At 28.3% G+C, this 15,098-nt stretch overlaps 1 protein-coding gene across 4 annotated transcripts in view; it reads right to left on the bottom strand.

The window, feature by feature from the left end:
* LOC140674274 (tubulin polyglutamylase TTLL5-like) overlaps positions 1–11,326 on the bottom strand; it is a 59,826-nt gene extending 48,500 nt beyond the window's left edge. Inside the window, exon 1 of one of the 4 annotated variants that reach the window (XR_012048168.1) lies at positions 11,112–11,319. The gene's annotated coding sequence lies outside the window, so the exon portion shown is untranslated. Of the gene's footprint in view, positions 1–11,111 lie in introns of all 4 variants that reach the window. The other 3 variants (XM_072907697.1, XM_072907698.1, XM_072907696.1) reach the window with 3 other exon arrangements.
* Between the last annotated feature and the right edge of the window lie 3,772 nt (positions 11,327–15,098).

The raw sequence follows: 15,098 nt of genomic DNA, 5'->3' as shown, positions 1-15,098 counted from the left end.
ATTTAAAAAATATACTGCAATATAATTTTTATTAAAATATTTTTAAAGAAATTTACATAAGCAACTAAAAATAACTTGTTTAAAAATAGATAGACAAGATAAAAAAAGTTTGTTAAAAATAACTTTGTTAAAAAATAACTAACTTAAAGATAAGAAGTTAATTCAAATTTTAACTATTTAAGCTATCCAAGTATCCAAATATGTGTTTACACTTACATTTATAAGCGATTTAAAATTTACTTAATTTTTAAATTTTATTCTGTTTTTGTTATGTTTTCATTTTACTCGTGAATTCTTTGGTAAAACTCTGACTAGGCTTCCATATGTAAACTGATTTTGATGATATTTTATATGTACGCAGTACTTACTAAATATAATTCATATACCTAGTACTTACTAAATGTAGTCGAATGACACAAGTCTAAATGTACGAAAATATATAATTTTTGAGATATTCAAATTTTAATTATCTAGCTAAAAATAATTAAAAAAAATTTTTTCGTATAAAAAAATGAATTACATTTCAAAAATATTTTAAATATTTGAAATGTTTCATTTTATTAATATGTTACAAGACTAAAAAGACCAACGTGTCAAAATATTATAAATATTATTAGCGAGGAAAAAAACAAAAAATCGAAAAAGCTCATTTTTTTACGTTTTTAAATATAATCAGCAGATCGGACTCTATAATAGCACTTGATAACACTTAAACACTAACCTAATTTAATCTAAACGTATGCTAAATAAAACAAAATCTATAATTATCTGATTTTACGTGGGTTTGTAACTTTCCAGGCGAAGCAAGGTCGAACCTATATCGCCCAGTGCAAAACGAGATTCATAATTATATGATTCCATCTGGGTTTGCAATTTACCGCGCAAAGCGAGGTCCAACTCATATTGTCTTGTGCTTCGAATGCGAACAAGATCTATAAAATAATCTTATATAGTTTTACCTTAACCGCGGACGGATAAAATATGTTTTTTCAATTTCTTATTTTTTGTGATAATAATATTTTAGTACGTTGTTGTTTATAATCTTATAACACATTAATAAAACATTTCAGCAAAATATTTTAAATTTTAACCTTTTTTTCTACAAAAATCTTAAAAATTGTTTATTTAATTAGATAATTTAAAAATTTCGAATATCTTGGAAACTATGCGTTTGCATTTGTGCACATTCGACTACATTTTGTAAGTACTACATGTCTATAAAATTTCATCAAAATCGGACGTGCGTAAAATCTACTCAAAAATTAACTCTTCAAAAAAGGATATAAGATCAATGCAGTTAATCAAGAAATTAATTTAATTGTTCTATTAATTATAATCGATTCTAAATGAATCAGAATTTCTTTATTTCTTGTATAGTATATTTAAGGGATGTGTAATTTAAAATTATTTCTATGTAAATTTACAGTAATCTAAAATAACCTTCATATCGAAGTAAAAAATGAAAACTTGAAACACTTCAGAGTCACATTAAGATACATATTTTATCATACAACTATTAATTATTTTTCTTAAATAAAGAAAAAAGATTAGTTTACATATACATGCAATATACATATATATAATATTTCTAAACATGTGTAAAAAATGTAGGAGGATTCTTTGAATAGTTTCTTGAAGAAAAGTTCATATACATCAATGTCCTAAATGATAGTTTTCGAGTAACAGAGTGTACAAAGTTAAAAAAATAAGACTTGAAAAAATCTATTGTGATAAAAATTAAATAAAATTAAAATTATAGGAGTTGTTGGAAATGATCACAGATATGGTGCATGAAAATTCTCTTTCTCATTGATTGACGAATACGTTCAAAAATATCAGATGTATTACGGATTGTTTTACATGATGATTTTACATGATCACATACTATGTGATTTCTTAAATCTTCAATATTTTCAATCGGGATGTTTAGGTATAGCTAAGAAAAGCTAAGCATTTAAAATGTTACATCTAAAAAAAACTAAGAATTTAAAATGACTTTTTAAAGAAATTTAAAATGGCTTTTTAGAGAAAAAAAGCATTTAATTTTGAGGACCGAGAGAACCAAGATTGAGTTACTTTAATTTAATATTTTTAAAACCCTGATATCTCGAAAACTATGCGTTTAGGATATTGGTGTATACAAATTTTTTTTCAAAGAATTATCCATAAAATGCTATGAATCCTATGAGAAGGAATTATTTCCCGAATTTTTTCGCACATATGTTGGAAAACTATATTTACTTTATATTTTTGCTGTCAATACTTATGATATGATAGATCATGCTGCATTTTTACCGCGTTTTTACTGATAGCACAACGTGATGAACACATCCTGCTTAATTTTTACCATCTCTCTTCGTTGATCTGTACGCGAGGTTAGTTCAGGGTATCTTGAATAACTGACCTCAATAACGGCTGAACCGATCGAATTCTTAATAGGCTTATTTGATAGTTTAAATCTCAATTATATTGAAACCGTCTTTATTTTCGTTTTACAGCTCAATGAACAGAGATATTACGATGTAAATTCTCAATGCGAAAATTTTCCCTTAAGTAACATTACCACCGTTACCATCGTCCTACGCGTACTACATGTGTGTATGTATATATATATATACATATATATATATATATAAGCTCTCGAGGTAAGCTACAAGAATATGCAAAAATATATAGAGTGTCCCATTTAGAGCGCTCATGCACTGAGCGATTTTAATTAATATCTTAATAATTATTGCGCAAATCGCAAAATGGTAGAAGACTTTTATGTTCAGTTTGACTTGCTTTATCAGCCCTAGAGAGGTGAGGCGATTATTACCGGACACTTTGTATATATGTATACATATATAATATCGTTCGTTGAGCGTTTTTAATTAATAGTTTAATAATTATTGCGCAAATCGCAAAATGGTAGAGGACTTTTCGACTCAGGTTTCCACAAGGAATATCGCTATATAAATAATGGGCGCCAATTAAGAGACACCCGTATATAGGGTGGACAATTTTAATCGATCCAGTCGAATATCTCGAAAACACTTTCGCGAAAAATGTTTCAGGTAAAAGTTGTTTGGTTTCGAGGGGGCCATAAGATGGTACTATTGGTCTGACCTTGAAGAGTCATTTGAAGGTCACATAAAAGTCACGTCGATTTTTTTAAATGGCACCTTCTATTTTTTGTTACATATTCTTGTAGCTGACCTCGAGAGCTTTCCAAAACACTATAATCAAATGTTTTTTCGTGAAATACTTTTCGAGTTATAAGGCTTCAAAGTTGCAATATTTTGACATAAAATACAAGATATCTCGTAAAATATTCATTTGTTGATTATTTTACCCTAATAGTTTTATGCACACAATAATGAGACAAATCAATTGGTGTAAAAAAAACACATAGTTATCTTTAAGAAAAAATTTGAATTTGCAACTAGCAGTTATCCATTTTTATTTTGACATAATTATGTGTTTTAATTACGCCAATTGATTTGTCTCATTATTCTGTGTATAAAAGTATTAGGGTAAGATAATCGAAAAATGAATATTTTACGAGATATCTTGTATTTTGTAAGTCAAAATATTGCAACTTTCGAGTCTCATAACTCAAAAAATACTTCATCATAAGTGTTTTGGAAAGCTCTCGAGGTAAGCTACAAGGATATGCAATAATATAGTGTTCCATTTTAAAAAATTGACGTAACCTTCACATGACCTTCAAATGAAAATTTAAGGTCAAACCAATGGTATCATCTTATGGCCTCCTCAAAATCGTACAACTTTTGTCTAAAACATTTTTCTCTAAAATGCTCTGTATCCGAAATAAAAGCGTGATACGGGTCATGGACACCCTGTTATACAGGGCGTCTCATAACTAACGAGCCAACGCTCGTGAACGGATAGAGTACAGTAAACTGAACAAAAAAGACACGGGTTTGAGTGTAGCGTCGATAGTAACGAATAAGCTTAACACATTAATCAGACGTGGCAAAGATATGTTAAATATTGATAATAGAACTAATGTCATATATAAAATTCGTTGTAGGGATTGTGATGCTTTTTACATAGGCCAAACAAAAAGACATTTGCGCACAAGGCTTAACGAACATTATAAAAATATCAAATTGCATCTTTCGTGTCAATCCGTAATTAGTAAGCATAGATCGGAATTCGGACATGACTTTGAGTGGAATAGCCCAGAGATTTTACATAACGAGAAATTTATAAAAAAGAGAAATAGCAGAAATGTTTTTTATCAAGAAATTTAACAACAACACAATAAACTTACAAAAAGACACAGAAAATCTACATAATATTTATGACAAGATTATAAAGGTCGTCTAAAATGTTTTTTAAAAAATCGACAGTTTAGTTTCAACATTAGTTTTGACAAGACGTGTTCCGTCACTTGTTGGTTCGTCAAATCAATATGTTTAATTAACTGCTACTTGTACAACACATTGATATACATCTTTGTTCACTCGAATGTATCTACTAAATTTATTTGGTTTTTGATTGATTGATTTACTGCGTTTACCGTCTTGGTTCAATTTATAATTTATTTGTTATTCATTTTAGTTAAACTTGAAAAGGACCACAACCAAATGGTCGAAACGTCGTTTTAATATTAAATAAAGATATTATTGGCTAGTTTGGTCGTTCTACTTACACTACCTGTTATGAACAAAAAAGTATTAGGTCATTTTGCGATTTTCGCAATAATTATTAAAATATTAATCAAAAACGCTTAGCGAACAATATTATACATATGTACAAGATGTCCGGTAATAATCGCCCTACCTCTCTAGGGCTGATAGAGCAGGTCAAACTGAGCTTAAAAGTCCTGTATCATTTTCCGATTTTCGCAATAATTATTATAATATTAATTAAAAACGCTCAACGTATGAGCGCGCGCCGCATATAGCGCTTAGCATACCCTGAGTATTTTTAATTAATAGTTCAATAATTATTGCGCTAATCGCAAAATGATATAGGACTTTTATGTTCAGTGTATTAGGCCAATATTTATAGTCCATTCTTTTAAGATCGTTTTAAGATTTCATTCGACTATTTGATTAAACGGAATTTTAAGATAACCAAAAACTGAATAATTTTAAAGAAATATAAGAATAGATTATAAGTACTAATCTTATGATAGTTATTCATAATTCAATCTTATATTTAAAATAGTCTTAAAATCTCATTCAACTAATGAAATTATGCAATCTTAAATATAAGATTGGACTATGAATACCGGCCTTAATTATCTTATACTGTTGATGCTAAGGACAAAACATTGCGCTAGTAGTTTAGAGATTTGACAAGTAAAGATTAAAATTTAAAAATGTGATAAAGTTCATGTATCGGGATATTTGCAATGATATTTGTGTGATCAATTTTAATGATGTTTAGTGCGTGAAAAACGATGCTTGAAATTAAATCGAAAGAAATTCTATGTCTCTTTTGGTATTTGAATTCTTACAAGCATTCATTACATCATATTTGGAAATTTTAGCGTAAAGTTGACATTTTAGGAACGTTAATTTGAACATCGTTAAATAATATATATGATAAAAAATAACCATTTCATTATTCAATGCTTAGGATAAATAATAAATATTTTTAAATCAAAAGTAATTTACGCTATGAATAAAACTAAATAAATTCTTGTTTAAAAACATTTTATTATTTCAAAATCAGTTTATATTACATTTTTCTTCTAAATAATATTTCTGGATAATTCAATCAGTTAATTATTTCACATTACTTTTTACATATTTAATTAGTATTTATTGATTATAAATAAATAATCAGTGAGTATGTTTTCTCTTACGTATATAAAATAATTATTTATGCTCTTACATATACAAGTTCTTGCAGTTCTTATTATTATTTTTGGACAGATCAAGTTATTACATAAAACTGCATGTATTACACGAGATATTTTGCATACGTTATAGCATATGCACTAATGAAAAAGTAATGTGAGATGATAATCTAATCGAATTTTCCATGCAAAAATATTATATAGAAGTGTATAGCTTCACTTTTTTCTATTTTTTCAGTAAACTGTAATATTTAAATAAACTTAATTTTAAACTCTACATAAATTTATTAAAATAAATAATTATTTAAATAAATAATTTTAATCAATTTATGGTAATGATTTATATGTATATGAGTATCATGAATAGCTCTGCCAATTTTCAACGGATTTGTATTAAATTTGATACATGTTTTTTGTGTTGCTGAATATAAATCCAGAATCAAATTTAAGAAATTCATAATAGCGGATTCAATATGGCGACTTCTAGTGACTAACAATATTTAATTATACCGCCGATCAATCAAAAGTGGCTTTTTCATGTACTGGTCTCTATAAAGACACTATAATAAGAGACTGGACACAAGCCCCCATGTCTGCCATTTTTCATCCAAATCTCACGAAAGAGAAAGTAATATATATATACTATTTCACTCTACTGTCTCTATTTCACTGGAACTTATAATGACGTGACTGATGTTTTACTTCATGTGTGACTAAATGCATTATTTGTAAAAAAGATTTTAATTGTGACTGATAGCAAAATGGTTAGGTGTTTAGTCCTATTTTGCAATAACTCTTTAACAAAGAGTTATATTATAAAAATTTTTCCGGGAATACGTTTAATTTACTGTCATTTTTCATCCATTTTTACTGATTTTTAAATCTATTAATTATACCTTAATCATAAATTGTAACACAATTTTAAAAAAGTAAACGTTTCAAAGTTAATAAAAAGTATTTTTACTAACCTAACCTAACCCAATCTAATCTGTGACCTGTGATATCACGATCTCAGCCTAAAAGAGTTTAGTAACAGCATTTTCGCCACTCTTTCCCGGTAAAAAATTTCTCATATATAATTATATATAATAATATACAAGTATATAGAAATATATAAAATTCTGTATAAGTTATGTATAGTTATGTATAGTATGCATAATTTTGTCTTATTGTTGACTGACATCTAGCCAACATTAATATAAAATTATATATAATTATATAATAAGTCATATATTATTATATATAATTATACATAACTTATACAAAATTTTATATATTTCTATATAATTTTATATGGTCATATATCATATATGATTATACATAACAAATTTTTTACTTGGCTCTTCAAGAGCCTCTCTAGGAGGGAACCATAGACTTAATGGAAAAACCGAGTGAGGGGTGATGGTAGGTGCTCACGTAGAAAAAGACAAATTGAAATGTGTGACCGTGCGTTCTCTCTCATTCGCGCAAACGCACAGTGCATGGAAAGAGGAATACACGGTCACACACGGTTCAATCTGTTTTTTTTCTACGTGAGTGCCTCACTCCTCAAATAAAGACAAACGCTCCGTCTATACTTTTATGTCTATGGACGCGACACAGCTAAATCTGTTTTTTATTGCAGTGCAGTAAAATTCAACTACAACAGTTTACTGTATTTGCTGCACTGAGTCTTGGAAAAGGATGAACAGTACAAGATTTAAATAAGTTGTTAATGGTGGGAAATTTAATTTTATAAAAGTAATAAAAAATAAATATTATATAACTCTCTCTCTCTCTCTCTCTCTCTCTCTCTCTCTCTCTCTCTCTCTCTCTCTCTCTCTCTCTCTCTCTCTCTGTGCGTGTGCGTGTGCGTGTGCGTGTGCGTGCGTGCGTGCGTGCGTGCGTGCGTGCGTGCGTGCGTGCGTGCGTGCGTGCGTGCGTGCGTGCGTGCGTGCGTGCGTGCGTGCGTGCGTGCGTGCGTGCGTGCGTGCGTGCGTGCGTGCGTGCGTGCGTGCGTGCGTGCGTGCGTGCGTGCGTGCGTGCGTGCGTGCGTGCGTGCGTGTGTGTGTGTGGCAAAGAAAAAGAAGCAAATGACACGACAGCACGCAACTTATACAATAAAAGAACTTACAAATTGTATTCAAAAAGAAAAGTAAAATCAAAATAAAAAGTAGAAAGACAAATGTTAGCGGAATACAAACAAATGAGATACTCTTATGACACACATTTACAGAAAATAGAGAAATAATTAATAAGTGCTAACAAAAGAAAAGAAAAAAGAAATAATTTATTAAAAGCACTTTAAAAAAAAATGAAATAGTAATTAAGAGTTGAAGACTTATATTTTAAAAGTTTTATAATTAATATATGGTTTTATTTTTTATTTAGCATATAAAATAGAATGTTGTTTGACTAAATAAATGTTATTTGAATATATAATTTGTTCAATTCATTACTTATTTTGTAAGAATACAATGTTTATAGATTTTCATGTATATCTTTAAATAATAAATATATACATGTACCTTTGTGTTAATGACAATATAAGTAAAAAATAAATATTATAGTTTCTGAAATTATATTTCTCGATGTACAATTTGATTAATAAATCATTCTCATCAATCTTAAAAATCTTTTGGCATAATGTATACATATATTAAACGGAAATAAAATATAATTATTTATTATCAATGTTCTATATAATTTTATTTTGACATGTTCTATAATTGTAATAAAAATTAATGCAATAATCGTAACTATCTAAAAAAAGTTAGTTACTAGATTAGGTTAAATTATATTTCTACGAAATTTTAATTTAATATTTTATTCAATAATATAATGATAAATAATAAAATTAATTACACATAAAATACTTATATTACCATCATCATTGTCATATAAATTGGTTTAAATAGTAGCATTACATTTATATTTTCTTCATCAGAAGAGTCTAATAATTTGTGTAATATAATATGATGCATTATGTTGATTAGTACACTAAAACATTCTTGATTCTTGCTCACTTTTCTTTTAAATATCGAAAGACAAATATTGTATAACCAGCCGCTCAGAAAACAGCTTGTCTTCACTTGCATTAGTTCAGTTCAGTGTAGTGCAGTACAAACTCAATGCAGTGTTAAACAATATATATATATATATATATACACAGGGTAGGCCATTTTAATCTTTTTACTGAAAAATCTCAGAATCTATAAGTTTTAGACAAAAATGTTTCATATATATATATATATATGTATATACATATATGTATATATTACTCTGTCACTCTCTTTCTCTCTCGTATTTATCATAAAAGAATGCTTTTTTTCGTGTAAAGTTATTAAAAAGGTTAAAACGAAGGGAAATAATGCAAATCCTTTCATTTAGGTTTTGGATAAAATAAATGATTGCATGTACGGCTACTGGCAGGAATGGTGTCCATCGACAACTTCAGTGTTACACACATACAACAGAAATCATACGTATACATATGTACTAACTTCATGTGTATGCATGTGATCCTGAAGTTGCCGACGGACACCATTCCTGCCGGTGCATGAATACATATGTCGTAGGCAAATGGTTATTTTAGGAAAATAGCTTTTGACTAGGCAAATGCTATCTGGCGTGTACGCACTAAAAAGTACATTTTGGAAAAGAACGCTTAGATTCCCATCTAAGCATAGGGGGCTAGAGTGCATAGGGAGACGGGGCTTCGCCCCGTCCCCATAAAAAAATATAACAAAACTTGAGAGCGCAGAAACTACCAAGGCTGACAGTACAGCCAGATAACCATTTGCCTAGTCAAAAGCTATTTTTTTAAAATAACCATTTGCCTACGACATATACTTAACAATTAATATAATAACATTTCAATATAACACTTGATGTTTTTTGTATTTACAATATGAATATAAAAATCAATATAGAAAATTAACCCGATTGAATTCTAAAATTGGAAGAGAAACCTACCTTCGAAAAATCCATTTTTATTAAAATTAGGTATTAATTAATTATTAAAAAATATTTGTTGTATAATTTAATAAAATTTAATTCTTCAGAAACTGTTAGACATTTTACGAAATGCATGCAAATTTTTTAGTGCATTTATAAATATATAAAATCTTACAAAATTTTCACTCGAATATCTTTAAAAATATTATATATTCACTGTCAGAAAAATAGCAATAATGAATGTATGTAACATAACAGTCATAATATACTTTGCAAAAATTTTTCATTTTTTCTTAAAAAAAAAAATTAGTGTAACTTATTAAATTAATCATTTATCAACTTAATATCAATAAGAAAGCATTATAAAAATGTTATAATAGTATATTTTTCAAATAAAAAATTCCAATTGTGAAAAAAAAAATTTCTTATTGTTATACTACTATAAATTTGTAACTACTTATATCAAAAATTTTTTTCCATATAGTTTTATTTTAATTTTTCTATAATTTAAATGTATCTTTTGTGAAAAGTAATTGCTCTTCCTTTCACACTTTCTAATTTTGAATTCAATTATGCAACACATATACAGACTGGAGACATACATATACTGTCTATTACTTATTGTTAGTAAGTTAAAATTATATTAAAGATTAACTTCTATTTTTACATTATTATATCTTAAATTAACATTAATAAAAAAATATTTTATTATATATGAAATATAAAAAAAGTATTTAAAATATATTTTATAAAGTTATATAGAAAATTATATAAAGTTATATAAAGTTATATAAAGTTATATAAAGTTATATAGGAAGTTATTATAGAGAGAGAGAGAGAAAATATAAAGTTATTATATATGAAATGTTTATAATGCAATAATGGACAAAACTGTCATTTGTAAGACACAACTGTAACTTGTAGAGAAAGTCTTACTTTAAATATATTTCCTTTAAATACAGGCCAAGGCAATTAAAAAGCAAAGAATTATTGTAAGTAACTATATTAACGCTCGCGTGTCAACCTTGAAAACTAGATTAAAATCTATAAAAGTAAATACGAAAACACAAGTGGAATATTTTTCAAATAACGAGATTAATAATTATTATACGATTATTAATTACTATAACTATTTATTCTATGTACAAAAAAAATTTGAGATAAAATCGTCGAGAATCGCAAACTTATCGCAATACTTAAGCGTTCCGCCATCCTAAGAAATCATTAGATTGACTGTTTATTAGCAACACTATTGAATTGAAGAACAAAGTGTTTGTGACATTGACAGACGACAAACTGACGTATTGCTGCATACTTATCAGAAATATTAAATTATGTGCAAGTGACTTATACTCACCGCGATATACTCTGATAACGATCTATTGCCTGTCGATTTTATGTTTCGTGAGTCGACGCATCGCGATGACCTCATTTTATGATATTCAGACACAAATTGTGACCGGTACTAACCACAACCATATTATATCAAAGCGCAACGCGTGTACTGCTTGTTTCTATCAATCGAATGCTAAATTAACGCCTGTGTACAAATGGCGACAAAAGTGTGAGCAGGAGCAGAGTCATGCAACACGAGCCCTAAATAAGTGACTATAGCTATAGCGTCGCGATTTCTGATTGGTGGTTTCTCTACCTGATTGAGGTAGTCATATTGGGAGCTTTCCAGCAAGACACAATATCCACTAGTGTAGAGTGAGACACACTGATGTATTCATGTAAAATTTTATTTCAACCTATGTCCAAACTCTTACACTATATTTATAATTTTTTATTCATAATCTTACAAAATAAATACTGAATGCATTGATGCACGATTCATTGAGCCATTTGCCTAACAGCGCTTCAGTCAAATAGCATTTGCTTAGGAAAATAGCATTGAAACTTCCACACAGTACTGTCAGCCTTGGCAGTTTCTACGCTCTCAAGTTTTGTTATATTTTTTTATGATGGGGCTCGCCCCGTCCCCCTATGCATTCCCATCTAAGCATGTACTTTGCAATGCATATACGATTCCACATGGGTTTGCAATTTGCATAGCATCATAAAAAGAATTTATTAAAATTAAAAAGGATTTATTTAAAATTTTGTGTAAGTTACTAAAACGCATGCGCGCGTGACCGCAGCGCACGTCCATGTCACTATACGTCGCCCGTCGTCATTTTACCGCACATGATTTTTTTCATTTTTCGGATAAACTATGAAAGAATTTATTCGTGATGACCTAACGATTCTGCATCGAATAAGCTCTTGTTTAACTCGATTGGACGAAAAATAAAAATGTTCGGCTAACTTTAGTTCGAAATTTTAATTATTTAATTAAAAAAAACGATAAATGACCGAACGTTTTAATTGAATGACCAATCATGAACAAACGATGACCAAACAATTAGTTAATTTTAATTATAAAAAAATCAAAGTGGTTCGGCTAACTTTACGGAGCTACGTAAAACACTATCATCAGTGACGTCACGGTAGTTTGGTAGTGCTACTAACTCCCCGAACAGTGATAGCGTTAAATAGCGCTAGGCAGTGTCTCCCCGAACGCACCCATTGTAAAACTGGCTTTTTATAAATTATTTTTTAAATCAAAAAACTAGTGTCTCACAATTAGATGCTGAATTTGCTTCTTGATAATAAAATAATTTAAGATTTTCTATTAATTTTACTAGATCCCGGTAAAAAATTTGTTATGTATAATCATATATGATATATGACCATATAAAATTATATAGAAATATATAAAGTTTTATATAAGTTATGTATAATTATATATAATAATATATGACTTATTGTATAATTATATATAATTTTATGTTAATGTTGGCTAAATGTCAATCAACGATAATACAAAAGTATGCATACTATACATAATTATACATAACTTATATAGAATTTTATACAATTCTATATACTTTTATATTGTTATATATAATTATATATGAGAAATTTTTTACCGGGTGCTAAAAAAATATATATTTAGTATAGTATATATGTAAAATATATGTAAAATATTAAAAAAAAAAAAATATATATATATATAAAGATTTAACATATTATGCCTAGTTAATGTAAAAAATATTTTGTAAATTATTCAATTTTTGGCGATCTTACCTTTATAATTTTTTATACTGAATATTAGGAGATAATTGTATAAAAAAATAATAATATAAAAGACTTAAGGAGTTGAATGCAGATGTGCATATATTTATTTCGGATACAGTTCTCGAAAAGATAATTTCAATAAAATTGTTCTTAAAATTAAATGTTTCAGTTCTCGATTGAATACTCTTTAATAAACAAATGCGTCAAAATCAATTTACAGATTAAACACACTTTGTCTTAATGATGACATAACGTTCCAACACACAATTCCAACAAAACGTATATATTAGATAAATGCATGTATATTCACTTTAAAGTCTTTTATATTATTTTTTGTTTTATTAGTGAAACTTTTTGATCTATTTATTGTATATACAAATTAAAGTATTTCTATTTAAAAAATCTTTTCCTTCAGAACCAAACAACTTTTATCTAAAATATTTTTTTATAATGCATACTTTTAGAAATAATCGCTTGTAACATTTTAAATATCCCATTCTGTTACATTTGTCAATTTTGATGTTCAATTTATTTTTGACAATTTTTAAAGAGTCTAAGTTTGAATAACTAAAATTGAAAATTATTTGATTAATTCTCAATCTCCCTCTCTCTCTTTCTCTATAATTTATCATTTTCCGATAATATATTATATAAATATTTATAACTATAAATATTCTACAGTCCGACCTCTTATCCTACAACCCTTTTATGCTACGAAAAACCTCTTATCTTACGACAAAAAATCTTCTCATTCTACGACCGCGAAAGGGGAATTATATCCCCACTCTCAAATTTTTGTCGTAGGATCAGAGGTTTAAGGGAAAAATTCCGGACCGAAAATGTCCGACTATATTAATTATCCTTTATGAAAGTTAGAAAATCCTAAAAAACTTTTGTAACAAAACTTTTTATAATATATCACGTACTATAGCTATATTAAAATACATAATAAAGTGTATATATATATATATATATATATATATATTATGTATATATACAGGGTGTCCCATTTTAATTCCTCCAGTCGAATATCTCGAAAACCAAGCCTGGGAGAGAAAAATGTTTCAAGCAAAAGTTGTACGGTTTCAAGAGGGCCATAAGACGGTACCATTGGTCTGACCTTGAAGAGTTATTTGAAGGTCACGTAAAGGTCACCTCAATTTTTTTAAATGACACCCCCTATTTTTTGTTACATATTCTTGTAGCTGACTTCGAGAGCTTTCCAAAACACTTATGACAAAGTATTTTTCATTAAACACTTTTCGAGTTATAAGGCTTCAAAGCATATTTTGACATAAAATACAAGATATCTCGTAAAATATTCATTTCTCGATTATCTTACCCTAATACTTTTATGCACAGAATGAGACAAATTAATTGGTGTAAAGAAGACACATAGTTATCTTTAAGAAAAAATCTAAATTTGCAACTAGCAGTTACACATTTTTACTTTAACATAATTATGTGTTTTAATTACGTCAATTGATTTGTCTCGTTATTCTGTGCATAAAAGTATTAGGGTAAGATAATCGAAAAATGGATATTTTACGAGATATCTTGTATATTATGTCAAAATATTGCAACTTGGAGCCTTATAACTCGAAAAGTGTTTAATGAAAAAACATTTTATCATAGTGTTTTGGAAAGCTCTCAAGATAAGCTACAAAAATATGCAAAAATATATAGGGTGTTTCATTTAAGAAATTTAAAATATTCTTCACGTGACCTTCGTATGACTCTTCAAGGTCAAACTAATGGCACCATCTTATGTTCTCCTAGAAACTATACAACTTTTGTCTGAAATATTTTTTCGAACTTTCCATATCTTTCGAAATATTTCACTGGAGGAATTAAAATGGGACACCCTATATATGTCGTAGGCAAATGGTTATTTTAGGAAAATAGCTTTTGACTAGGCAAATGGTTATCTGGCTGTACTGTCAGCCTTGGTAGTTTCTGCACTCTCAAGTTTTGTTACATTTTTATGGGGACGGGGCGAAGCTCCGTCCCCCTATGCACTCTATCTCCCTATGCTTAGATGGTAATCTAAGCGTTCTTTTCCAAGATGTACTTTATAGTACATATACGCCAGATAGCATTTGCCTAGTCAAAAGCTATTTTCCTAAAATAACCATTTGCCTACGACATATATATATATATATATTAATATAGCATATTTTTACAATAATTGTATTTTCTTAAAATATGTGATATGATGCAATAT

This window comes from Anoplolepis gracilipes, chromosome 15, assembly GCF_047496725.1.
Source record: "Anoplolepis gracilipes chromosome 15, ASM4749672v1, whole genome shotgun sequence".
NCBI classification, from domain to species: Eukaryota; Metazoa; Arthropoda; class Insecta; order Hymenoptera; family Formicidae; genus Anoplolepis; species Anoplolepis gracilipes.
This window is presented reverse-complemented; position numbering and strand designations above follow the sequence as displayed.